This window comes from Tamandua tetradactyla, chromosome X, assembly GCF_023851605.1.
Source record: "Tamandua tetradactyla isolate mTamTet1 chromosome X, mTamTet1.pri, whole genome shotgun sequence".
In the NCBI taxonomy this organism is placed as follows: Eukaryota; Metazoa; Chordata; class Mammalia; order Pilosa; family Myrmecophagidae; genus Tamandua; species Tamandua tetradactyla.
The window spans coordinates 126,092,628-126,120,371 of record NC_135353.1 but is presented as its reverse complement, the minus strand read 5'-3'; the positions used below and the strand labels follow the sequence as shown (position 1 = coordinate 126,120,371).

General features: G+C 37.6%; 1 pseudogene; it reads left to right on the top strand.

Annotated features, from left to right (window-relative positions):
* LOC143672078 (serine/threonine-protein phosphatase 4 regulatory subunit 2-like) overlaps positions 1-26,077 on the top strand; it is a 66,784-nt pseudogene extending 40,707 nt beyond the window's left edge.
* Positions 26,078-27,744: the final 1,667 nt, after the last annotated feature.

Below are 27,744 nucleotides of genomic sequence, written 5' to 3'. Positions count from 1 at the left end.
GGTTTTATCGGGGCATCACTCTGGACAAACCGACAAAATCTTATCCCCTACTGAAGGTTCCATGTACTTATGTTGTTCACTTAAGCTGTCCACATAAGTTATATTAGGAACTGCACTAGTCAAAATATAAATTTTGTACCAAATAAACATTTTTTGCTTTAGTCTCACATATCAGTTATAATTTTAAAATATTAATTACCATCTATTTTCAACACCCTGCAGTATTGACACTCCTATGTTTTTCCTCATGCAAAAACATTTTTAAATTTGTACATCTAGTCATTATCATTATACTCTAGGCATTCCTAGATTATACTATTTCAGTCTTTATTGTCTATCTTTCATTCTGATTTCCTTTGTGCCCCTAGCCCTCCTCCCTCTATCATTCTCACATGTAGCTTCATTCAGTGTTCTAACATAATTGCATTACAGCTAGGTAGTATTGTGCTATCCATTCCTGAATTTTACAATCAATCCTGTTGCACAATCTGTATCCCTTCAGCTCCAATTACCCAATATCTTATCTATTTCTATCTCCTGATGATATCTGTTACCGACTGAAATTCTCCAGGTTTATTCCCTAATGTCAGTTCATATCAGTGAGACCATACAGTATTTGTCCTTTAGTTTTTGGCTAGTCTCACTCAGCATAATGTTCTCTAGGTCCATCCATGTTATTACATGCTTCATAAATTTATTCTGTCTTAAAGCTGCATAATATTCCATCGTATGTATATACCACAGCTTGTCTAGCCACTGATCTGTTGATGGACATTTTGGCAGTTTCCATCAATTCGCAATTGTAAACAATGCTGCTATAAATATTGGTGTGCAAATGTCCATTTGTGTCCTTGCCCTCATGTCCTCTGAGTAGATATATAGCAATGGTATGGCCGGATCATATGGCAATTCTATACTTAGCTTCCTGAGGAACAGGCAAACTGCCTTCCACAGCTGTTGTACCATCTGACATTCCCACCAACAGTGGATAAGTATGCCTCTTTCTCCACATCCTCTCCAGTACTTGTCGTTTTCTGTTTTATTGATAATGGCCATTCTGATGGGTATGAGATGATACCTCATTGTGGTTTTGATTTGCATTTCCCTAATAGCCAGGGAAGTTCAGTATCATGTGTCTTTTGGCCATTTGTATTTCCTCTTCTGAGAAGTGCCTGTTCAAGTCTTTAGCCCATTTTGTAATTGGGTTGTCCGTCTTTTTGTTGTTGAGTTGAACAATCTCTTTATATATTCTGGGTACTAGACCTTTATCTGATATATCATTTCCAAATATTGTCTTTCATTGTGTAGGCTTTCTTGGTAAAGTCCTTTGATGTGCAAAAGTGTTTAATTTTGAAGAGTTCCCATTTCTTTCTTTCTTTCTTCAATGTTCATGCTTTGGGTGTTATGTCTAAGAAACTTCCTCCTATTATAAGATTTATAAGACATTTCCCTACATTTTCTTCTAACAGTTTTATGGTCTTAGATCTAATGTTTAGGACTTTGATCTATTTTGAGTTAGCTTTTGTATAGGGTGTGAGATATGGATCCTCTTTCATTCTTTTGCATATGGATATCCAGTTCTCTAGGCACCATTTATTGAAGAGATTGTTCTGTCCCAGGTGAGTTGGTTTGACTACCTTATAAAGGATCAATTATCCACAGATGAGAGGGTCTATATCTGAACACTTTATTCTATTCCATTGGCCAGTATATCTGTATGCCAGTACCATGCTGTTTTGACCACTGTAGCTTCATAATACACCTTAAAGTCAGGTAGTGTGAGACCTCTGGCTTCATTTTTCTTCTCAGAATACTTTTACCTATTCGGGGCACCCTACCCTTCCATATAAATTTGGTTATTGGTTTTTCTATTTCTGAAAAGTAAGTTTTTTTGGATATTAATAGGGATTTCATTGAATCTGTAAATCAATTTAGGTATAATTGACATCTTAACTATATTTAGTCTTCCAATTCATGAACACAGTATGCCCTTCCATTTATTTAGATCTTCTGTGATTTCTTTTAAGAATTTCTTGTAGTTTTCTCTGTAGAGAGATCTTTTGTCTCTTTATTTAAATTTATTCCTAAATATTTTATTCTTTTGGTGGCAATTGTAAATGGAATTCTTTTCTTGATTTCCCCCTCAGATTGTTCATTACTAGTGTATAGAAACACTACAGATTTTTGAGTCTTGATCCTGTAACCTGCCACTTTGCTGTACTCATTTATTAGCTCTAGGTGTTTTTCTGTGGATTTTGGGGAGTTTTTGACATATAGTATCATATCATTTGCAAACAGTGAGAGTTTTACTTCTTCCTTTCCAATTTTGATGCCTTGTATTTCTTTTTCTTGTCTAATTGCTCTGGCTAGAAGTTGCAACACAATGTTGAATAACAATGGTGATAGTGGATATCGTTGTCTTTTTCCTGATCTTAGGGGGAAGTTTTCAGTTTTTCCCCACTGAGGATGATGTTAGCGGCATGTGTTTCATATATTCTCTTTATCATGTTGAGGAAGTTCCCTTCTATTACTATTTGAAATGTTTTCAAAAGGAAAGGATGTTGAATTTTGTCAAATGCCTTTTCTGCATCAATCGAGATGATCATGCGTTTTTCTGCTTTGATTTGTTGATATGGTGTATTACATTAATTAATTTTCTTATGTTAAACCATCCTTGCATACCTGGGATGAATCCTACCTGGTCATGGTGTATAGTTCTTTTAATGTGCTGCTGGATTCGATTTGCTAGAATTTTGTTGAAGATTTTTGCACACATATTCATTAGAGAGATTGGTCTGTAGGTTTCTTTTTCTGTAATATCTTTGTCTGACTTTGGTATGAGGGTGATGTTGGCTTTGTAGAATGAGTTAGGTAGCTTTCCCTCCTCTTCAATTTTTTTGAAGAGTTTGAGCAGGCTTGGTACTAAATCTTCCTTGAATGCTTGGTAGAATTTGCATGTGAAGCCATCTATTCCTGGACTTCTCTTTTTTGGGAGCTTTGTAATTGCTGATTCAATTTCTTTTACTTGTGATTGGTTTCTTGAGGTCGTCTATTTCTTCTCAAGTCAATGTTCGTTGTTCATGCCTTTCTGGAAAGTTGTCCATTTCATCTACATTGCTGAGTTTATTAGCATAAAGTTGTTCATATTATCCTCTTATTACTTCTTTTATTTCTGTGGGGTCAGTGGTTATTTCTCTTCTATTTCTGATTTTATTTATTTGCATCCTCTGTCTTCTTCTTTTGTCAACCTCCTTAAGGGTACATCAATTTTACTGATTTTCTCATAGAACCAGCTTCTGGTTTTGTTGATTTTCTCAATTGCTTTCATGTTCTCAATTTCATTTATTTCTGCTCTAATCTTCATTATTTCTTTCTTTTTGCCTGCTTTGGAGTTAGTTTGCTGTTCTTTCTCTACTTCTTCCAAGTGGACAGTTAATTCCTCGATATTTGCTTTTTCTTCTTTTTTGATATAGGCATTTAGGGCAATAAGTTTCCCTCTTATCATTGCCTTTGCTGCATCCCATAAATTTTGTGTTATGTTTTAATTTTCATTTGCCTCTAGATAGTTTACTGATTTCTCTTGTGATTTCTTCCTTGATCCACTGGTTGTTTAAGAGTGTGTTGTTGAGCCTTCATATATTTGTGAGTTTTCTGGCACTCTGCCTATTATTGATCCCCAACTTTATGATCTGAGAAAATGTTTTGTATGATTTCAATCTTTTTAAATTTATTGAGACTTACTTTGTGACCCAGCATATGCTCTGTCCTTGAGAATGATCCATGTGCACTTTGGAAAAAGATGTATCCTGCTGTTGTGGGGTGTAATGTTCTATAAACATCTGTTAAATATGGCTCATTTATTTTATTATTCCTATTCTCTGTTTCTTTAGTGATCCTCTGTCTAGATGTTCTGTCCATTGATGAGAGTAGGGAATTGAATTCTCCAACTATTGTGGTAGATGTGTCTATTTCTCTTCTCAGTGTTTGCCTCATGTGTTTTGGAGCATTCTGGTTCAGTGCATGATTGTTATGTCTTCTTGTTGAATTGTTCCTTTTATTAATACATAGTGTCTTTCTTTGTCTCTTTTAAATATTTTGCATTTGAAGTTTAATTTGTTGGATATTAGTATAGCTACTCCTGCTCTTTTCTGATTGTTATTTGTATGAAATATGTTTTCCCAACCTTTCTCTTTCAACCTATGTTTATGGTTAGGGCTAAGAGGCAGTTCCTTTAGACAGCATATAGATGGGTTCTGTTTTCAATCCATTCTGCCATTTATGTCTTTTGATTGGAGAGTTTAATGCACTAACATTTAGTGTTATTGCTCTATGGGCAGTACTTCCTTCTAACATTTTGCTTTTGGTTTTTATATGTCATATCTAATTTTCATTCTTTTTACCTTTACTGATAGTTTTCATTTCTACACTCTTCTCCATACCTCTCTCTCCTGTCTTTTCATATCTGTCTCTAGTGCTCCCTTTAGTATTTCTTGCAGAGCTGGTCTCTTGGTCACACATTCTCTCAGTGATTTTTTGTCTGAAAATGTTTTAATTTCTCCCTCATTTTTGAAGGACAATTTTGCTGGATACAGAATTTTTGGTTGGCAGTTTATCTCTTTTAATAATTTAAATATATCATCCCACTGTCTTCTCGTCTCCATGGTTTCTGCTGAGAAATCTATGCATAGTCTTACTGGGCTTCTCTTCTATGTGATGGATTGCTTTTCTCTTGCTGCTTTCAAGAATATCTCTTTCTCTTTCATATCTGGCATTCTCATTAGTAAGTGTCTTAGAGTACATCTATTTGGATCTCCTCTGTTTGGGGTATGCTGCACTTCTTGGATCTATAATTTCAAGCCTTTCATAAGAGTTGGGAAATTTTCAGTGATAATTTCCTCCATTAGTTTTTCTCCTCCTTTTCCCTTCTCTTGTCCTTCTGGGACACCCACAACATGTATATTCATGTGCTTCATGTTGTCATTCAATTCCCTGAGCCCCTGATCATATTTTTCCATTTTTGCCCTATAATTTCTTCTGCTTGTTGGATTTCAGATGGTCCATCCTCCAGTTCACTAATCCTATCTTCTGTCTCTTGAAATCTGACATTGTAGGTTTCCATTGCTTTTTTTTTCATCCCTTCTACTGTGCCTTTCATTCCCATAAGTTCTGTGATTAGTTTTGTTAGACCTTCAATTTCTTCTTTTTGTTTATTCCTTGCCTTCTTTATATCTTCCCTCAATTCATTGATTTGATTTTTTTGGAGAAATAGGTACATTTATTCACTGCTAGTGGAAATGTAGAATGGTGCAGCCACTGTGTAATCCAGTTTTTTTTATTAATTAAAAAAAAGATTAACTAACACAACATTTAGAAATCATTCCATTCTACATATGCAATCAGTAATTCTTAATATCATCACATAGATGTATGATCATCATTTCTTAGTACATTTGCATCAATTTAGAAAAAGAAATAGTAAGACAACAGAAAAAGAAATAAAATGATAATATATAGAAAAAAATAAAAATAAAAAATACAAAAAATGTATATAAAAACACACATACAAACAAAAAACTATAGCTCAGATGCAGCTTCATTCAGTGTTATTTTTAATTAATTAAAGAAAAAAGAAATTAACATGACATTTAGAAATCATTCCATTCTACATATGCAATCAGTAATTCTTAACATCATCACATAGATGTATGATAATCATTTCTTAGTACATTTGCATCGATTTAGGAAAAGAACTAGCAAAACAACAGAAAAAGATATAGAATGTTAATATAGAGAAAAAAATAAAAATAATAATAATAATAAAAAAGGAAAAAGAAAAAAAACAAAAGACACAAACAAACAAATAAACAAACAAAAAAACTATAGCTCAGATGCAGCTTCATTCAGTGTTTTAACATAATTACATTACAATTAGGTAGTATTGTGTTGTCCATTTCTGAGTTTTTGTATCCAGTCTTGTTGCGCAGTCTGTATCCCTTCAGCTCCAATTACACATTATCTTACCCTGTTTCTAACTCCTGATGGTATCTGTTACCAATGACATATTCCAAGTTTATTCTCTAAGCCGCCATCTTCTCCGGAAGTCACTTTGGATCGTCTGATTTGATTTTTGATGAGGTTTTCCATGTCTGTTCTAACACTCTGAATTAATTGTTTCAACTCCAGTATGTCATTTGAATTGTTGGTTTGTTCCTTTTATTGGGCCATATCTTTAATTTTTCTTGTATGATTTATTATTTTTTGCTGGCATCCAGGCATTTAATTTCCTTAATTAGTTTATTCTGGAGAATGTTTTCACTTTTTTTTATCTAGGATTTTCTTTCTGGATAACATTGTTGTCTATTTGTTCCTTGACATTCAGTTCAGCTTATTCTAGACCTCTAGCTTAGGTTTTGTTTAACAGATCAGAATTTTTCACTTCTCATTTTCGTTTCTTACCCTACCTGTATAATGCCTTCCCCTCTCCCCCCATTAGGAGGATCTACTTAGGTATTATAGATGCCAGCCAGATTTTCTCAGACAAAACTGGCTTCTTCTCAGGAAGAAAGAGTCACCTGCATCAGTTTTCCTTGAGGGTGAGACCCAGCAGATTTAAAGACTTTCCTATGAAGCTCTGGACTCTATGTTTTTCATACCCTGCCCAGTAAGTGGTGTTTTTCTGCCTGCAGGTTCCACCAGCATAAGGTGATGTGATACCTTCAACTTCAGCAGACACTCCCTGCTGGGTGCGTGTTTGAGACAGAGGAGAGGTTTTAAACAGGCTTTAATTGTTTCACTTTTCCAGACCCTGGGTTCTGAATTTCTTGAGGGAGGGAGTCCACCTGAGCTGGGCCCCACCCCTCTCCTGGGGAAGGCACAGGCTCCAGACAAGCTGTCAAACAAGCTTGATTCTGCCCATGCCTGGGGCAAGTGGAGCCTGAAAAGCCTTGCAGCTGTATCCAAAGAGCACTCAAGCTGAAGAAAAATAGCCACAAAAAAGAAAGAGAAAAATCCTTTTCAGAGCAGTACCTCCATTCCTTGGGTTTACCAATCAAGAGCTTAGGTTGGTATGTTGCTTTGTGTATCTTCAGATCCTGTGTGCCCCCTTCATTCCTTCAGGGCCCAGGCCCTTTCAAGTATCATGTGCTATATGATCCAAAAAAAAAAAACCTGTTTCTTTTTCCATCAGCCCTGCCCCTCTGTGCCTGAGTAAAAATCAGCAACCTCCACTTTGACTTGAGGTTCAGCTGAGCTGGGGGTTTATTTTTGGCAGTCAGAATTTGTGAATTAATTCCACAATTGGAGCTTAGTTGCATTCAGCCCCTGCTGCTAGTAAAGTCTCTTTCCTTTCCACTCTGGGAAGCAGCCTGTGGGGGAGGGGTGCCGGCCACTGTGGCTTGGGGATCTCACGGTTCTGGGTGGGCTTACAGCGGTCTAGCTGGTCCAGACTGGTGTACAATGTGTGTCCGGTCACTGTCGTGACCCCAGCTGTTGTTCTGTACCTTTCCAGGCTATTTAGATGCTGCTCTGGAAGACGAACTAAATCCCACACTTCGCTAAGCCACCATCTTGGCACTCTCCCTTAAAATGATTTTAACAATGATATTTTTTATTCCGTAAAATGATTTTTATAGCCTCCAAAGCCCCATTATCTAAATCCAACTACTGTTAATATTTAGATATCTTTACTTCCAGTCTTATTTCTATGCAAAGCTTTATTTATTAAAAACTGACAGTGGGCCATGGTGGCTCAGTAGGCAGAGTTCTTGCCTGCTATGCTGGAGACTGGTTTCAATTCCTGGTGCCTGCCCATGCAAAACATAAATAAATAAGCAAACCCGACAGACATACAGGCAAACAAATAAATAAAGCTCAAAACATACTGTATGCAACATTTTGTGAACTGTTAGTCTCACTTTTTTTCTCATTGTCCTTAAAAGCTGTGAACAGTATTTTAATTTAATTGCATATGTATTTGTGTGGATGCAAGCCAAACTACTTAGTCATCTCTCCATTCTTGGGAACTTAGATTATATACAACTCTCCATTATATAAAATAGTGGTGTGTTGAAGCTCTCAATGCATAGCTCTTCTGTTTCTTTTATTTTAAAAGAATTTTAAGCAAAGTTACAGATGTAAAGTTTAAAGGGCCAAAAAGCTCTGCAAGTTTTGTTACAAAACCCAGTTGTCCCCCCACTACTCCCCATCCATTTGTCTTGCCACATTTGCAGCTAAAACTTTTAGCTGATTATTTTGGTGTTTACTGCCACTTCTCTGAATAACAGGTTTGAATGTAGACATCTTGATTTTTCAGCTTTAGCTGTTACCTATTGGCTCTCCACTATAAACAATGAAGATTTGTCTCCTTGTATTTTTTTCTCCCTGCTCGCCTCTGACCATGCACATTCTTCCTATATTCCAATATGGATATATCATCATTTCAATTTATTGAAAGTTATTGTGTTGTTTATTCTTTTGCTTGGTTTGGTAAATATTGATTGCTAATTCAAATCCAAATTCTTCACTAATTGCCTAAATCCAAACCTTCTCCCAAAACATTCAGGGGACATCAGGTTTGTAGGAGTTTCATCTTTCTGAAGGAAAGGCTCCTGATGCCTTTTAACTTGCTCTTCTATGGAGTGGGTGACCCCTTGCCCAGTGCACAACTGTCTTCTAGGACTACTCTTTGGTGTCATCCTGGGTTCCTTTCCCCTTTCTCCTGTGCTGGATCCCTTGTTTTGACAACTCAGGTCTCATTTATCTTGGCCTACTGCCCCTGTTTGATATGACACATCTTCCAATAACTTTCAGAGAGAGTTCTTGAAAAAGAAAATTTTTGAGAACTTGGATGTGTGCAATTGATGATTTGAGTGGACATAGAATTGATTGATAGTATATATAGGTAGAGAATTCAGGGTTGAGAATAAGTTTCCTTAAGATTTTTGAAAGCATTGTCCCATTGTCTTTTGACTCCTAGTGTTGTGGAGAAGTACAATGCTGTTTTGACTCCTGATGATGTCACCACTGTTTTTTTTTTGTCTTTTGAAGCTTGTAGGATCTTTCCTTTGTCCCTAGAATTCTGATATTTCATCCATTGTGCTACACACTCCAAAGGTACCTCCAATATTAAAACTAATGACTTCCAGATCTAGGAAATTTAACATTTTAAAAAATTTCCTCCTTTTTTGTATGTGTCTGTATGTCTGTGGATGTGTGTGTATCTGTGCTTGTCTATATGTCTGTCTGTGTTTCTGTGTGTATCTGTCTGTGTATATCTGTGCATGCATGTGTATGTTTCCCACTTTCTGTGTCTCTGTATGTGTCTGAATATGTATCTATGTTTAGGTATGTTTGTGTGAGTGTCTGTCTCTGTGTGGTGTCACTGTGTGTCTACATATGTGCGTGTGTGTTTTCTCTAGAACTCTCATTATTTGGATGTTGGATCTCCAAAACAAATCCTGAAATTAAAAATGAATTTTCTCTTTTCTATTTTCAGTCTGACATTTTGCTCTACTTCCTGGGAAGTTTTCCAGTGACCAAACCTGAAGGAATCTGAGCATCAAAATAAGAATCTTTAGTTCATACTTTAATAAATAAATAGATAAATAAGCTCTTTCTTACAATCATATGTCAACTAATAAGTATAGAAGGAATAACAGAATTATAAAATCACCATTTGGCAATCACCATAGTAATAATTAATTCAGGCAAAAATCATCAGTGGATGCTAAAAGAAGTGGGTGCAAGTTTGATGAATACATGATATTTACATAGTGTCAAAGTATCTCCTCTGTAATTACTTGCTAACTTTACAGTATAGAAACCTGGCTAACTTTATATTAACTAGTGAATATCAACAATGATGGGACAAATTGATATCATGTATCTTCTGATAGGATGCAATGAGAAGAACATAGCATCACTTCTGAGAAATTCCTACATAAAATGAAAGACCAAAATTAAATCTCATGAGAGAATAGTAAACAAACCCAAATTTAGGGACATTCTACTAAATAGCTGGCCTTTGCTTTTCAAAATTTCATGGTTTCAAGGTCATGAAATACACACACACATGCACACAGGTTGAAAAACTGTTCCAGATTAAAGGAGAATATGGAAATATGACAAATTAAATGAAATGTCTGATCCCAGATTGGATTCTGGAGTGGAAAAAAATTGTTATGACTGGCATTATAAGGAAAACTTGTAAACTCCGAATAAATTAGATAATAGTGCTACATCAATGTTAATTTCTTGATTTCCATAATTGCACTGTGGTTATGAAAGCTATTTTTTTGTGTGTGCATGGGCAGGCACTGAGAAACATTCTTTTGTTTTTAAGATACAAACTCTGAAGTATTTAGAGGTGAGTCTGCAACTTATTCTAAAACATTTCAGAACAAAATGAAGGGGCTGGAACAGAGGGAGGAATGGAGGGAAGGAAAGAGAAAGCCAACACGGAAAAAAGTAAATTAGGACTGTGGATACAGGGTATGTGGGAGTTATTTGTATTTTTCTTTCAACTTTTCTGAAAGTATAGAATTATTTCAAACTAATGTTAGCAAACACACATGGAAAAGAGTGAAGAAGTGGGGAACTAAAAAGATGATTGGGCTGGGTTTGCTAATTGTCATCTCTATTGTAGGAGTCTCCATTGTAGAGAGGCTTCTGATATCAAGATCTTTTGCTCCTGTCCTTGGATACTCTTCTGTTACCCTGTCTGGAATGAAGGCAGGGTTGCCAGTGCAAGGAATGGTTGGGAGGTGGCAGCCACTGTGAATGCTGGCACTTGACTCCCTGTTTCTCTGGGTGCAGTCCCTGAACACCCTTTGATTGAATCTCTCTGGCAAAGGAATCTGCAGTCTTATATTGGGTCTGGGAGGGCTATCACCTCCTGTCTGTAAAGAATGGGGGGGGTGAGGAGCCAATTACTTCTTAAACAGCCTTTAAACTTCATCTTTATTTCAATCACCCCTTCCTCCTTTCTTCCTGAGGGATCTAGTGCCACCCTCAATCTTTTGGGGGATTTTGTTGTGCACACTGAGTTGGTTCTTAGTGTTCTTTGCTCCAGTGTAGGATTCATTTGTTTTAGTCCAGCCAAGTTATTTGCTTTCCAATTGACAAAATTTTGTTTGCATTTTCTCCTCTCTCATTTTCTCCCAACTTGTATTTTATGCCCATTAAAGATTCCACCTACTCTCATTTTAGCAAAGGTTATGAGTGTTCAATTTGTGATTTTTAACAGTCAATCTGTGTATAAACCTCTCTGCATTCTTGATTATTTCCTCTGGATAGCGTCCCAGAAGTGGAATTATGGGGGAGATTATGCAATCCTTTTTGAGGGTCTTGATAAACTTCACCAAATTGCTTTTCAATAGGATTATATTCTCAAGTTTCCATGACTTGCCCCTTTTCCTGAACTTTTTTCTGCCTCAGATAGGATAATTAAAAAATAAAATATTAAAATACTATTTTGATAAGGGGGCTATTTGGTATGGCCCTATTCCCCTTAGAGAATAATTTTTCAGGGAGAAGTTCCAGGTATGGGCAGGAGGCCAAAAGGTGTATTCAGCTAAATGAGGTAGGGATGGATTTCAGAAGAACCAGATGAAGATTCAATTCATGATAGGGACACTCTTTATAGGAGACACTGTGGTTTATGTAGATATGGGAAGGAATCAGTGTTGAGTGTGAGGAAGCCATCACACTGCCTTCTAGTGTGGTAAAACCCAGTGGTCTGGGTTCTAGTATGGGTACATTCCCTTGGGCAAAGAGAGAGAAAAAGCAATGCAATTGAAATGGCACAGTGACTCTTCTACTTAGTGAGCATTAACCTAAAGTGAGACACAAATGGGACACCTAAATCTTCTTTGTCTTTAATCTAACTCAGTATCCATGTGTTTCTCATAGTTTTACCATCTTGCCACACAGTTAACAATTCAGTGTTTTGAGATGTGTATTTTTGTTTCAGAGAGTACAACCCCCACATGCAAGCCAATCTCTTCATCTAGTGCCAAAGTGATTTCTGCTTCACAGAACTTTTGCTTTCACTTGTTGTTCTTTTAGCTTTTTATTTTGGAATATTTTTAGACTCATGAAAAAGATGCAAAATAGTATGCAGAGTTCCTATAGATCTTTCAGCCAGCTTTCCCTAATGTTCACATCTAACATAACCATAGTACAATCATCAAAACTTAGAAATTAACATTGAAATACTATTAACTAATCTATAGGCCTTATTAAAATTTCACCAATTGTCCCACCGAGAAAGAGAAAATTAGCTCATTACACCTGGGCACTGGCCTTGTATTGCCAGTTACCCTTAAGCATTGCTTAGAGCAGGCCTGGCCTTCATCATTAGGCCTTGGTGTTCTCCTGTTGGACATAAATAAATTCTCAGAACACCAAGATGATTGTCAGGGTTCTCCAGAAGAAGAGAACCAATAGTGCATATATGGAAATATTAAGAGATTTATTACAGGAATTGGCTTATGTGACTGTGAAGATTGGCAAGTCCAAATTCTGTAGGGCAGGCTGCAAGTTCAAAGCTCAATGAAGCTCAGGTGCATAAGCCATGGAGGGAATCAGAGTGAACCCAACCTTGCCTCACCCTAACCCAGCGGCCATCCCAGCTCTCAGCCCCAACAAGTCTGTCTCCTCCCACAGAAGGGGACTTTTTAAAAATATATATTTTTATTTAATAAAACAAAGAATATATATATAACCATTAAAATAGATATCTTAATACTTCTAGAAAGATGGCAAAATACAGTAGCTACAGATTAGCTTTGCTCCAAGGAAAAAGTTACAGAAGAGATAGGAGGTGACTGAGGCGGTGATTCAGGAGTGCGGCTGACCTAGGAGAGCCTTCTGCACCTCATAGGGCACCCTGGTTGCAAAGGTTGAGGAAATGAGAGGCAGAAAGCTGGAACCTGGCACAGAGACATGGAACCTGCAGAAGTGCACTGACAGGAGCTGGGGAATAAGAAGTAAGCCAGGCCACATTCCTTGGGCTCACTACCCTCACCAAGGCAGCCCCATGACTGGCGATTCACCACACACCCCATGCACCAGAACCCAGTCACCAGCTCCCATTCCCCATGCTCCAGGCACCCACACCCCACCAACCCCAAGTGCACATACCTGTCCCCTACCCCCACCCCAAGTGTAGCCCAACCCACCTCTCCTGCAGCCCTCCCAAGCATTACCTTCCCCACCTTGCTCCCTGCAGGTGTTACCAGCACATGAAGCTTGCGGGCACTAACCTCCATACCTAGGATACCCCGGTTCCCCACCCCCCACTCATAGTGTCGCACAGCCTCACTCCGCCCTCCCTGAGCTCAGCACATCTGTTTATGGCACTCTCAGGTCCACGCATGTGCAAGAGCCCCCAACCACCTTATTCAGCTCTGGGAACTGCACTTTAGAGCAGCCCTAGAATTGTGCATGCACAGGATCCTCAGCTACATTGTCCAGGTCTGAGAAAGTGCTGACTCACACAAATGGGTCACATCTGCCTTCAATCCATGAAGGCATACTACTGACCTGCTGCCACAACTCTACACATGTGCACACAGGGTCCCATACTTTAGACCAACGCAAACCAGGGTTATGCCCCCCAGACCAGTGCACCCACACAGCTACATCCTGGTCACTGGGCACCCACGTTCACAGGTATCAGTGTAACATTCCCAACCTACTCCTATACCTGCCCTGAAAAAAATCACCACACTGAGTGCCCCACCCTGCACCCTGTTCCCTGCTGTACATCCGTCCTGCAAACACAAAGCCTTAGACTACTGAAAGAAATTAACTCCCCAAATCAATCAATCAAGATATTTACATGCCACAAAGACAGCAGATCACTAAGCATATCACAATGCAGACAGATATAGCCTTGCCTAATGACCAAATTAAAATACCAGAGGAGACACAGATATCGGAACAACTAATCAAAGATGTTCATGCAACTCTACTTAGCAAAATAAGTAGGATAACAAAATAAGCATGATAAATAAAGGAGATCAAGAAGACTGTAGACGAGCATAAAGAGGAATTTGAAAGAATAAACAGAAAAATAGTAGATATCACAGAGATTAAAGACTCGGTTGACCAAATAAAAAACATACTAGAGACACACAACACCAGATTCGAAGAGATAGAAAAAAGAATAAGTGATAGAGAGGACAGGATAACTGACTTCAAAGTCTAAAAACAGCAAATGGCAAAAAAAGATGGGAAAAATTGAATTGAATCTCAGGGAAATAATAGACAAAACAAAGCATGCAAATAAAAGAATCGTTGGTGTCTCAGTAGGAAAAGAGAGGAGTAAAGTCCTAGGAAGAGTAGTCGAGGATATAATGAGGAAATCTTCCCAACCCTCATAAAGGACATAAACATACCAGTCAAAGAAGCTGAATGAACTCCAAACAGGATAAGTCCATATAGGCCTTCCCCAAGACACATACTAGTCAGTGTAACAAATGTTGAAGAGAAGCAGAAAATCCTGAAAGCAGCAAGAGAAAAACATTCTAATACATACAAGGGAAACCAAGTAAGACTGAGTTCAGAATAGTCAACTAGCACCCTGGAGACAAGCAAGCAGTGGTATGATATATTCAAGATCCTGAAAGAATGTGTCAACAGGGGACTGGCCCTGCAAGTAATACTAAAAGGAGTTCTGCTGGCTGAAAAAAACAGGCAAGAGAGGGAGGTCTGGAAGAGGGCACAGAATTAGAAGAGTACCCGCAAGGGTAATTTAAAAAATACAAAGAGAAAGAGGGAAAAACTGTATAGTCTGATAAATAAAATTAGAAAGACAAGATAGTGGATTCAAGAAAAGCCTTTTCAGTAGTAACTTTGAATGTTAATGGACTAAACTTACCAAAATTAAAAGCTGCAGATAGGCAGAATGGATTAAGAAACATAATCCAGCCATATGCTGTTTACAAGAGACTCATCTTAGATACAAGGATACAATTAGATTGAAATTGAAAAGATGGAAAAAGAGTTTCCACACAAGTTGTAGGCAAAAGAAAGCAGAAGTAGCTATACTAATATCGGGCAAAATAGACTTTAAATGTAAAGATATCAGAAAAGACAAAGAAGGACACTGTATACTACTTAAAGGGCCAATTCACCAAGAAGATATAGCAATCATAAATGTTTATGCTCCCAATCAAAGAGCTCCAAAGTACATGAGACAGAAATTGGCAAAACTTAAGGGAGCAATAGACATTTCAACAATAATAGTAGGAGACTTCAATACACTAATCTTTTCTATAGATAGAACCACCAGATAGAAGATCAACAAGGAAATAGAGAAGTTAAATAACTTGATAAGTGAATTAGACCTAACAAACTTATACAGGTCATTGCACCCCAAAGCACAAGGATGTGCATTCTCCTCTAGTGCTCATGGAACATTGCTCAGAATAGATCATACACTGGGGCACAAAAAAGGTCTTTATAAATTTAAAAACATTGAAATTATTCAGAGCACTTTCTATGATCACAATGGGATGAAACTGTATCTCAATAACCATCAAAGAAAGAGAAAATTCACAAATATATGGAGATTAAATAACACACTCTTAAACAACAAGTAGGTCAAAGAAGAAATCGCTAGAGAAAGCAGTAGTTATCTGGAAATGAATTAAAATGAGAACACAACTTATAAGAACTTATGGGATGCAGCAAAGGCTGTGCTGAAAGGGAAATTTATTGCCCTAAATGCTTATATTAAAAAACAAGAAAGAGCTAAAATCAAGGACTTAACAGCACACCTAGAGAAGCCCTAGAATGAACAGCAAACTAACCTCAAAGCAAATAGAAGAAGAGAAATAACAAAGATTAAAGCAGAGATACATAAATGAGAGAACAAAAGAACAAGAGAAAGAATCAATAAAACCAAAAGTTGGTTCTTTGAGAAAATCAATAAAATTGATGAGTCACTAGCAAGACTGACAAAGAAAAAAAAAGAGAGAGGATGCAAAGAAACAAAATCAGAAATGAGAGTGGGGTTGTTACCACAGACCCTGAAAAAATAAAAGAAATCATAAGAGGATGTGATGAACAACTATATGCCAACAAACTAGACAACTTAGATGAAATGAACAAATTCCTGGACATACACAATCTATCCTGACTCAGGAAGAAATAGAAGATCTCAACAAACCAATTACAAGTAAAGAGATTGAATCAGTCATCAAAAATCTTCCTACAAAGAAAAGCCCAGGGCCAGATGGCTTCACAGGGGAATTTTATCAAACATTCCAAAAAGAACTAACACCAATTCTGCTCAAACTTTTCCAAAAAATTGAGGAAAAAGGAACTCTACTTAACTCATTTTATGAAGCTAATATTAGTTTACTACCAAAGCCAGGTAAAGATCCTATAAGAAAGGAAAACTACTGGCCAATCTCCGTAATGAAAATAGGCACAAAAATCTCAATAAAATATTAGCAAATCGAATCCAACAACACATTAAAAGAATTACACACCATGACCAAGTAGGGTTTACACCAGGAATGCAAGGATGGTTCAACGTGAGAAAATCAATTAATGTAACACAGCACATTAGCAAATCAAAAGGGAAAAATCACATAATCATTTAGATTATTGCTGAAAAAGCCTTTAACAAAATTCAGTATCCTTTCCTGATAAAAACATTCCAAAAGACAGGAATCAAAGGTAACTACCTCAATAGGATGAAGGGTGTGGAAGTTAAGTTCAGATGTCAACTTGACCAGGAGAAGGTGCCTAGTTCTATTGCTGCAGACACGAGCCAATGGTACATGAACCTCATCTGTTGCTCATTACATCTGCAGTCGGCTAGGAGGCATGCCTGCTGCAATGAATGATGTTTGACTTAATTGGCTGGTTCATAAATGAGAGAGTTCACTGTAGTACAGCCAAACAGCTCAACATACTTCATCTCAGCACTTGCAGCTCTTCCCAGGCCTTTGGAGATGCAGAAAGAAATCACTCCAGGAAAAGTTGTTGGAACCCAGAGGCCTGGAGAGAAGGCCAGCAGAGATTGCCCTGTGTCTTCCCACATAAGAAAGAACCTCAGTTGAAATTTAGCTACATTTCCTCTGAGGAAGTATATGTTAACTAAATAAATCCCCTTTTATTGAAAGCCAATCTGTGTCTGGTGTGTTGCATTCTGGCAGCTAGCAAACTAGAACAAAGGAAATATATGAAATACCAATAGCCAGCATAGGGAAACTGAAAGGTTTCCCCCTAAGATGAGGAACAAGACAAGGGTGCCCACTGTCACCACTATCATTCGACATTGTGCTAGAAGTCCTAGCTAGGGCAATTAGGCAGGACAAAGAAGTAAAAGGCATCAAAATTGGAGAGGAAGAAGTAAAACTCTCATTATTTGCAGATGACATGATACTATACTTGGAAGATTCTGAGAAATCTACAGCAAAGTTACTTGAGCTAATAAACAAATTTAGCAAGTTAGCAGGATATAAAATTAATGTGCAAAAATCAGTAATATTTCAATACACAAACAATGACCTAGCCGAGGAATCAGTTAAGGAAAAAAAATCATTTGAAATTAGTAACTAAGAGAATCAAGTACTTAGGAATGAACTTAACTAGGGATGTAAAGGACTTGCATACAGAAAACTACACAGGAATCCTGTGTAGAAAACTACACAGGATTTACTAAAGGAAATCAAAGAGCTAAATAGGTGGATAGACATTCCCTGCTTATAGATAGGAAGGCTAAATATAGTTAAGATGTCAATTCTCCCCAAATTGATCTACAGAGTCAATACCAATCAAAATTCCAACAACCTACTTTGAAGATTTGAAAACGTTAATTACCAAACTCATTTGGAAGGGAAAGAGACCACGAAAAGCTAAAAGCATCCTAAAATAGAAGAATAAAGTGGGAGGATTAACACTCCTTGACCTTAAGACCCAATATAAAACCACAGTGGTCAAAACAGCACGGTACTGGTAGAAAGATAGAAGCATTGACCAATGGTATCAAATCAAGAGTGCAGAAAGAGACCACCAAATCTATGGTAAATTGATTTTTGACAAGACCCCTAAAGCCTCTGAACTGGGACAAAATAGTCTTTTCAATAATTGGGCATGGAAGAACTGGATATCAATAGCCAAAAAAATGAAAGAGGACCCCTATCTTACACCCTACACAAAAATCAACTAAAAGTGGATCAAACACCTAAATATAAGAATTAGCACCATAAAGCTTCTAGAAGAAAATGTGGGGAAACACCTTCAAGACCTAGTAATAGGAAGTAGCTTCTTAAACTTTACACTCAAAGCACAAGTGAAAAAGAAAAAGTAGATAAATGGGAATTCCTCAAAATCAAATGCTTCTGCACCTCAAAAGATTTTGTCAAAAAGGTGAAGAAGCCTGCAAATCAATGGGAGAAAATATTAGGAAATCACATATCAGGCAAAGATTTGATTTCCTGTATATACAAAGATATCTTACAACTCAATGACAAAAGAACAAAGAACCCAATTTTGAAATGGGCTAAAGATATGAATAGGCATTTTTATGAAGAGCAAATACAGATTACTCAAAAACACATGAAGAGATGCTCATTTTCACTGGTTATAAGGAAAATGCAGAACAAGTCTATAACGAGATTCCACCTCACACCTATAAGATTGGTTGCTATTAAACAAGAAACTATAGATGTTGGAGAGCATGTGGAGAAACTGGGACACTTACACACTGCTGGTGAGAATGTATAATGGTGCAGCCACTACGTAAGACTGGCGGTTTCTTAGGAAACTAAATATCGAGTTGCCCTATGACCCAGCAATAATACTACTTGGTATATACCCAGAAGAGCTGAAAGCAAGGACACAAACAGACATCTGCACACTGATGTTCATAGCAGTATTATTCACAATCATCTAAAGATGGAAACAAAACAAATGCCCATCAACAGACAAATGGATCAACAAAATGTGGTCTTTACATATGATGGAATATTATGCAGCAGTAAGATAAAATGACACCCTGAAGCACATGACAAGATGGATGAGCCTGGAGGACATAATGCTGAGTGCAATTAGGCAGACAGAAAGGACAGATACTGTATGATTACACTTTTATGACCAGCAAAAAGGTATAATCAGAGATGTAGAATACAGAATATAGGGGACTTAGAGATACACAGAAGCTAGAAATGGGTGAACCGTTAGCTAATGAGGTTCAGTATAAGGGAATAGATAGGAGTGAAGGTGGTTCTCTAGTGGGTTGATAAGTAATATTACCATATTGATGATGAACAAGATTGAAAGGGATTGTATAGACCTATGCTTCCCACTGATTAATACTAGAAATATGAATTAGCTCTTGTAGGAATTACTTCAAAGATAAGATTCTTGTACAAAGAATACAGGTACAGGGGGAAAACAGCTATTGCATGCTATGAGCTATGTTCAAAAGGAAACCATCAGCACTATCACAGCAACAGCAGAGGTAAATAATGGGGAGAGGGACAAGAATTAAGAGGAGGTTTAGATTTCCTATTTGACGAGGGTGTGTTTATTGGTTTTCTTTTTCTTGGAAACAATGAAATTATCTAAAATTGAGAATGTTGATGGACTGTGGACTTTGGGCTCTCTACATGATGCCCGATGAATGCAGGTGGCTGAAGGATGCACTAACAGAGAAGTATATTGGTGAACGGTGGTGTATATTTATGAACGAAGGTTGTGCTGCTACAAAAAGGAACAAAGTCGTGAGGCATGCAATGGTGTGAATGAACACATGGGACAATTGGTTAAACAAAATAACCCAAAAACAAAAGAACAACAATGGTATGGTCACCTTTAGAAAATGCTTATAAGAAAAAAGGGGCCCAGATTGTAAGCTTTTAGGACAGACACATTAAGTCCCGAGTGGTGATTACTATTTCTGGATTTTGGGAGGCTGTTATATATATATGACCTGATATTTAGAGATAAGAATGAAGCTGAACAGGTTGGTGTTAAAGTAATTCAGAACATATGGGTAAGGAAGACAATGTCTATATTTTAGAACCACACATATGCTTTGAGACCATTGGAAGAAAGTTTTATTTGGTCTGGAACTGAAATTTTCTGTAGTGCATAATCTAATTCAACCTATCTGTATAGCTCATTTGAACAACTGAAACCCAGGGAGCACAAAATAGGAAAGTGGTCTTTTAATCCTGTATAAATTATTGTAATGCCTGGTTACATTCTAGAGTACATTAAGCAGATAATCAAAAAAGTATTGGCAAAATCCCCTTAGGGGTGGGAGAAAGATTATGAACTATTAAACTGTACATCAAGGAATCCCCTGATACTGTGTCAAACTTTAATGACGCTGAAATCAATAGGCCATGTCCTCGATCATGAGGCTTACTCTTGTGAAACTTATGTAGGTAGCAGAAAAGCTTAGACTTCCTATAGACATGGCTAAGAGTTACTTCTGGAGGGCCTCTTTTGTTGCCCAGATGTGGACTCAGCCTCTCTAAGCCCAACTCTGCAAGTGAAGTCATTGCCTTCCTCCCTACATGGGACATGACATCAAAGGGTGAAAGTCTTGCTGATGATGTGGGAGATGACTCCCAGGAATGAATCCAGACCTGGCACTGTGGGATCAACAATTCCATCCTGACCAAAAGGGGGAAAAGAACTGTAATTAATAAAGTATCAGTGGCAGAGAGAGTTCAAATAGAGTCGAGAGTCTACTCTGGAGGTTGCTGCCTATCATAACCTTCCAACTCCAACCAGGACTATTGCAGTCAATCCTAAAGAACACCTAGAGGGATGGAAGGATCAAAGGTGATGGTGGAGTCATACAGAGAAGATAGGATTTAACAAAAGAATATGAATGCTGAGTCATTAAATTGATATCTCTTTTAGACTTCAGTATTTTAAAGAAACAAAAAGTAAAAACCTAAAATTGTGAAATTGTAACCTGTGCTGGTTTGAAAGGATGTATGAACCCTAGAAAAGCCATCTTTTAATCAAAATCCCATTTCATAATGGCAGAATAATCCCTATTCAATACTGTATGTTTGAATCTGTAATAAGATCATCTCCCTGGAGATGTATCGCAATCAAAAGTGGTTGTTAACTGGATTAGGGGAGATGTGTCTCCACCCATTTGGGTGGGTCTTGATTAGTTTCTGAAGTCCTATAAAGGAGGAAACATTTTGGAGTTTGAGAGATTCAGAGAGAGCAGAGCAGAATGATGTAGCTACGAGAAGCAGAGTCCACCAGCTAGTGACCTTTGGAGATGAAGAAGGAAAACAACTCCCAGGGAGCTTCATGAAACTGGAAGCCAGGAGAGAAAGCTAGCAGATGATGCCATGTTCACCATATGTGCCCTTCCAGCCGAGAGAGAAGCCCTGACTGTATTTACCATGTGCCTTCTCACTTGAGAGAGAAACCCTGAACTTCATTGGCCTTCTTTAACCAAGGTATCTCTCCTTGGATGCCTTAGATTGGACATTTCTATAGACTTGCTTTAATTGGGGCATTTTCTTGGCCTTAGAACTATAAACTAGCAATTTAGTAAATTCCCCTTTTAAAAAGCCATTCCATTTCTGGTATGTTGTATTCTCTAGCAGCTAGCAAACTAGAACATAACCCATGTCAAACTCTGAAATATGTTCTACAACCAATTGTAGTGCTGTACTTTGAAATTTATTGCTTTTTTGTTATTTTTCACCAAAAAAGAAGGAAAAAAGTCGATTGTGATGATAAAAAAAAAACATTTAAGCCCTCTAGCCTTCTATATTCTGGAGCAGCTAGAAGGAAAAATTTAAGAGGATCATATGGTAGCCCATGACAAATTCTGGGATCTGTCCTGTGACCACTTGTTAAAGAATACTTAGGAAACTATTGCTTTTTTATTTCTTTGCTTTGTATGTATGTTATACTATACAATAAAAAAGTTAAAAATTAAAAAATAAGTATTTTAGTTAGCTTAACCATAGGCATATTTAAATAAAGTACCCAAATAATCATTGTAAAACCTGTGCCTGTGCAGTAAGTTTCATAAATCAATTAAAAATTGAGGTAACAAGGAAAAAATCTACAAATTCAGATGGCAATGTTCTTAAATTCTAAATATTGAGCACTAACATAAATACCATCTAATCAACTGTCAAAACTGTGAAATTCTGAAAATATCAAATAGAAAGTTCTTACAAAGATCTAATTGCTATAGTAATGACCTATGTTACCAAACATTTTCCTGATTTCAGGAAAATATAAAGGTACAGATGTTTTTACAATTAACATATGAAAATCTTAACGACCTAAAATGGATATCTTAGTCAGCTTATTCATAGTCATTTTTAAATAAAATATCTAAGTAATCATTTTAAAGCTTGTTTGTAGGATGTGTTTCATAAACCAATTTAAAATTAAAGCAAGGAAAAAAAATCTATAGATACAGGTAGAGTTTCTTGGATTCCAAATATTAAACACTATCTTAAATACCATTTGATTAACTATCAAAACTATGTGTGTTCTCACAAATTGTTGTTTTCAGGAATTTATTTTATCTAATATTATTATATCTGCCTATAGTTGTTTTTTTTTTTTTAACCATTAGCCCATTGATGGACATTGGAGTTATTTCCAGTGGCTATTTCAAATAAAGCTGCTATGAACAAAAAACAATAAAAAATCCTCAATGAAGACTTAAAAAAAAAGTAGAATTACAAAAAAGAGTGTTACCATCAATTGTAACAAACTTTTGACAATAATGTAAGTATTGGTGGGGTGGTGTATAGGAATCCTGTCTTTTATGCATGATTGTTCTGTAAACCCACAACTTCTTTAATAAAAAATGTTTTTAATTAGAAAAAAAAACAATAAAACTCAATGAAGGTGATGGTGAATTTCCCAGGAGAAGCTGCAAGTTGGGAATTCTATCGAAGGTGTCAATAAGTTCCTCAGGAAAGACTGGCTGGCCGGCTGAAATAGGTATGGAAATTCTTTTTGACTGTTGAAAGATTAGTTCTTCCTTTAGGGCTTCCAACTGATTGGATAAAGAGACTCCCCTCACTGCTGAAGACAATCTTCTCTCGTTGATTGTACATTTAATCAGCCATAGATACAACAGGGAGATAGAGTGTTATCTTTTTTGATTATTGTATTTCAAAGAGATGGTGCTCAGGTCCTGAGCTGCGAGACTGGCAAGGGGCTTATTTCTCATTGGACCTTACACAGGCAATACATGATGTCAATATGTCTTAGGAGAAGTTGACTTTGTTTAGTTGGGATAAGGTGGTTGCCAAGTTTCTCCACTGTAAAATTCTTATTTTTCCCTTTGCAATGAATAAGCCCTTGTGGAGAGATAACTTTGAGACTATGCAGACATCTCATTTCTCATCCAGCCACTAGTTTTAACCTCTACTGATGATTCTTGCCTGCATCCATTATTACTGTGGTACTTGCCAAGGAGTGATTTTCCACTTCCACTGCTCCTTTTATACTTGTTCACTGGAATTCTACTGTAAAGAAGAGCTCTTGTCTCCCCCATTTATTTATTTGTTCAATTATTTACTTGTATCTGTATGGTCTCACTACATTTTTTATCCTATGGATTATAATCTATTACTGCCTTTATTTTATAGTTAAAATTGTCTCAGATTTTGCCATTGGAAGCTCCTTCGAGTAGGCTTCTTTGTCCTTTCAACATGTCCCCAAAGTTTTTTGAGCACTTCCTTTCTTTCTGACAGCACAAGTTATTCCAGTCTCATCTTGTACTTTCCTTGCCTTAGTCCTGGCATCAACCATTTCTCCAAATGGCTCTGGTTCCTTTTATTTTAAGCCAAAAACTGGGCACTGGGTACTGGAGTGTCACTGTTTATAGGCCCTCTCAAAAGGCAGAGCTAGGAAATGTATTTCTATACACTCACATCTCTATTTCTTATCTATCCATCTACACACACACACACACACACACACACACATATATATAAAACTATGAGTTCCTAGTGATGCCTCCAATTGCAGCCTAACACTGCAGTTCAGTTTTGCTTTCCCTGTTTCCTTATTTGTAACTCCTTTCTCCAACAGTAAGGAGCCTGTTTCTCATTATCCACAATATAATTACCGATTTGCTCAGCCCTAGATACACATAAAGTAGCTGCAGAATTGCTAACCCAGATCTCCATGGAAAAGTTTTTACTAACTAGAATACAATTTGTGTGGGCAGTTCGCCATTCCCTTTCTTTTTTTTTCTAATTGAAGTGAAATTCATATAACATAAAATTAACCATTTTAGTGTGTACTTAATAGGGTTTTTTTTTTGTCTTTAGCCTTACACTATATAGTCAAAAACACTTCTTTCCCAAGTTACTTAGATTAGCTCTTCAATGTAGCTATGTTAATACTTTGTAATGAAGTTAGGTTAATTTGTTATGGTTTGCATTCCATTTGGGGCTTGGCCCACATGCTGATCTTATTTATTCTGCATGGTTCTCAGAGGCAGTCTTCTACAAAAGGTAAACTCAGAAAAGGGCTGCTTTCTCTTCATACTTACTACCCCCATTCCCATCCCTCCTTCTTTCACTCTGTTCTCACCCACCCTCTGTAGGTAACCAATCTCATTAGCTTCTGATTTATTCATTCTGTATTTCTTTTTTTATTATAAGTGAGCAGAAACATAAATGTTTTCTATACCCCCCTCTTTCTTATGTGAAAGGTAGCATACATTTATAGTATTCATAAGGCCTTTTGTGCTTTGTTTCTTTTCCCACTTAACAGTATATCTTGCAAATCATTTCATATCAGTGCAGAGATATCTTCCTCATTTATTTTTACAGCTGTATAGCACTCCATTGTGTGGCTATACATAGTTCATACCCCGTGCAACCACTCTCCTGTCTATGGGCCTTTAGATTGCTTCCAATATTTTGCAATTTGAAACACTGCTGCAATGAATAACTCGGATGCACTGAGTTTTGAAATCTAACCCTGGGAAAAGAGGCCTTTTGTTCTCAGGAACAAATGCTCCGGGATAGGAAGGAGTAAAAGACCCCAGGTCAGTTTGGGGAACTGAGAGTAGCAAGGACCTTAGCCTAATTTTCCAGAAGTCTCAGGAAAGCAGCAAAGTCCCTGAGTTGAAGGTGACCTCGTGGTGTGGCCTACTGAGGCAATGCAAATTTGAGGCAGTGTTTTCTGTGGCTTCAAAGTGGGACAGAAGAGTATCAGAAAATTTCCCCGGGCCCCAAGAGACTGTGACAAAGAGGCCCAGGGTAGAGGTGAGGCTCTTGGTTCAGAGATCAGAAGGGACCATGGTCACAACTTAAAGGCCAATTGGGAATGGTGCCACAGATTAGTGGCAGCCAGCATGAGGCTGCAGTTGTATCTCATCACATGGATGTGATGACCAAGGGGCTTAGGAGAAGTTGAGAGAAGATAAGCCCTGAACTGATTGTGTTTACCCTTAACCACCCATGACTATTTTCACCTTTAGTGCAGTGGGGGACTTGAAATGGAAATTAAGCCACAGAAAAACTTAAGGAAAAAGAATTTTTTTTGACATGCTATATTTTGTGGCCTGAGACTTTAAACCTATCATATATACATTACTTGTAATTCTCACACACATGGCAAGGTAGGTGTTACCTGCATTTCTCAGATGATGGAAATGATGCCTGGATCAATCATGTGACTTGCCCCAAGTCCTGTAGCTGGAGAAGGGCCAGCACAAGATCTGAAGACAGAGCTGTCTGCTTCCAGAGCCAATGCTTATTCTGTGATGCCATGATCTAGGCTTAGGCCTATTCCCCAGTCACCCCAGGGACAGGGATGCTCCCACCTCCTTATTTGCTTCTGCAAAGAGCTCTAAGGCAGGCCACTTTAACAGGTTGCCTATTGATCACCTTTGCCACTTGATTCTTCTGGGTTACCTTCCTGTAGGGTCATTATATATGCAAATGTGGGGTCCATCTGCCTGAGTGTTGACCCTCTCACACAGACCACAATGTTCCTTAAACAATGCCATAAAGAGCTGCTGATGGACCAGAGAATACAGTCCTGTGCACATGAGCCCAGCTGTGCCAGTCAATGTGGGCAATAGGCCCAAAGTGGACAGAAAAGCCATACCCCTGCGAGCATGAAATCAGCCTAGTGCTTTCAATGGGCCAGCACATGCTCCTCATTTCTCTTCATATACTGAGCAGTGGATGGACTTCCTCAGCTTCTAATATTACCTGCTTGAGGAGGATTCCCTTCTAGCAGGCTGGGGAGGTGAGTGCAGGCATATCTCTGAGATATTGCAGGTTCTGCTCCATACTACCACAATAAAGTGAATATTGCAATAAAGTGAATTGCACAGTTTTTGGTCTCCCAGTGCATATAAAAGTTATGTTTATACTATGCTGTAGTCTACTAAGTGTGCAAAAGCATTGTATCCAAAAACAATGCCATATTTTAATTAAAAACACTTCATTGCTAAAAATGCTAACCATCACCTGAGTCTTCAGCAAGTTGTAATCTTTTTGCTATTGGAGGGTCTTGCCTCTATGTTGGTGGTTGCTGACTGATCAGGGTAGTGGTTGCTGAAGATTGGGGTGGCTGTGGCAATTTCTTAAAATAAGACAACACTAAAGGTTATTGTTTGACTCTTCCATTGATTGACTCTTCCTTTCATGAGAGCTTTGTAACATGAGATGCTATTTGATAGCCTTTTACCCACAGTAGAACTTCTTTCAAAATTGGAGTCAATCCTCTCCAACTATACCAATGCTTTATCAACTAAGTTTGTGTAATATTCTAAATCCTTTGTTGTCATTTCAACAAAGATTTCATCTCAAGAAACCACTTTCTTTACTCATCCATAAGAAGCAAATCCTCACCCATTTGATGGATGTAATCATGGGATTACAGTATTTCAGTCACATCTTCAGGCTCCACTTCTAATTCTAGTTGTCTTACCATTTCCACAACCTCTGCAGTTACTTCTTCCACTGAAGTTTAGAACCTCTCAAAGTCATCCATAAAGGTTGGAATCCAAACTCCTGTGAATGTTAATATTTTGACCTCATCCCATGAATCGTGAATGTTCTTATTGACACCAAGAATGGTGAATCCTTTCCAGAGGTTTTCAATTGTCTTTGCCCAGAAGCATCAGAGGAATCACTATCTATGGCAGCTATAGCCTTACAGAATGTATTTCTTAAATAGTAAAACTTGAAAGTCAAAATGACTCCTTGATCCATGGGCTGCAGAATGGATATTGTGTTAGCAAGCAGGAAAACAACATTAATCTTGCTGTATATCTCCATGAAAGCTCTTGGGTGGCCAGGTGAGCAGTAACGTTTTGAAAGGAATCTTTTTTTTCCTGAGTAATAGATGAGATCTCAACAGCAGACTTCAAATATTCAGTAAACCATGTTGTAAACAGATAGGCTGTCATCCAGGCTTTGTTGTTCCCTTTATAGAGTACAGGCAGAATAGATTTGGCATAACTCTTAAGGGCCCTAGTATTTTCAATATAGTAAATGAGCACTGGTTTCAACTTAGAGTCACCAGCTGCATTAGCCCCTAATAAGAGAGTTATCCTGACCTTTGAAACTTTGAAGCCAGGCATTGACTTTTCTTTAGCTAGGAAAGTCCCAGATGGCATCTTCTTTCATAGAAGGCTGTCTTGTCTACATTGAAAGTCTGTTGTTTAGTGTAGTCACCTTCATCGGTTATTTAACTAGATCTTCCTGATAGCTTGGGGCAGCTTCTATATCAGCACTT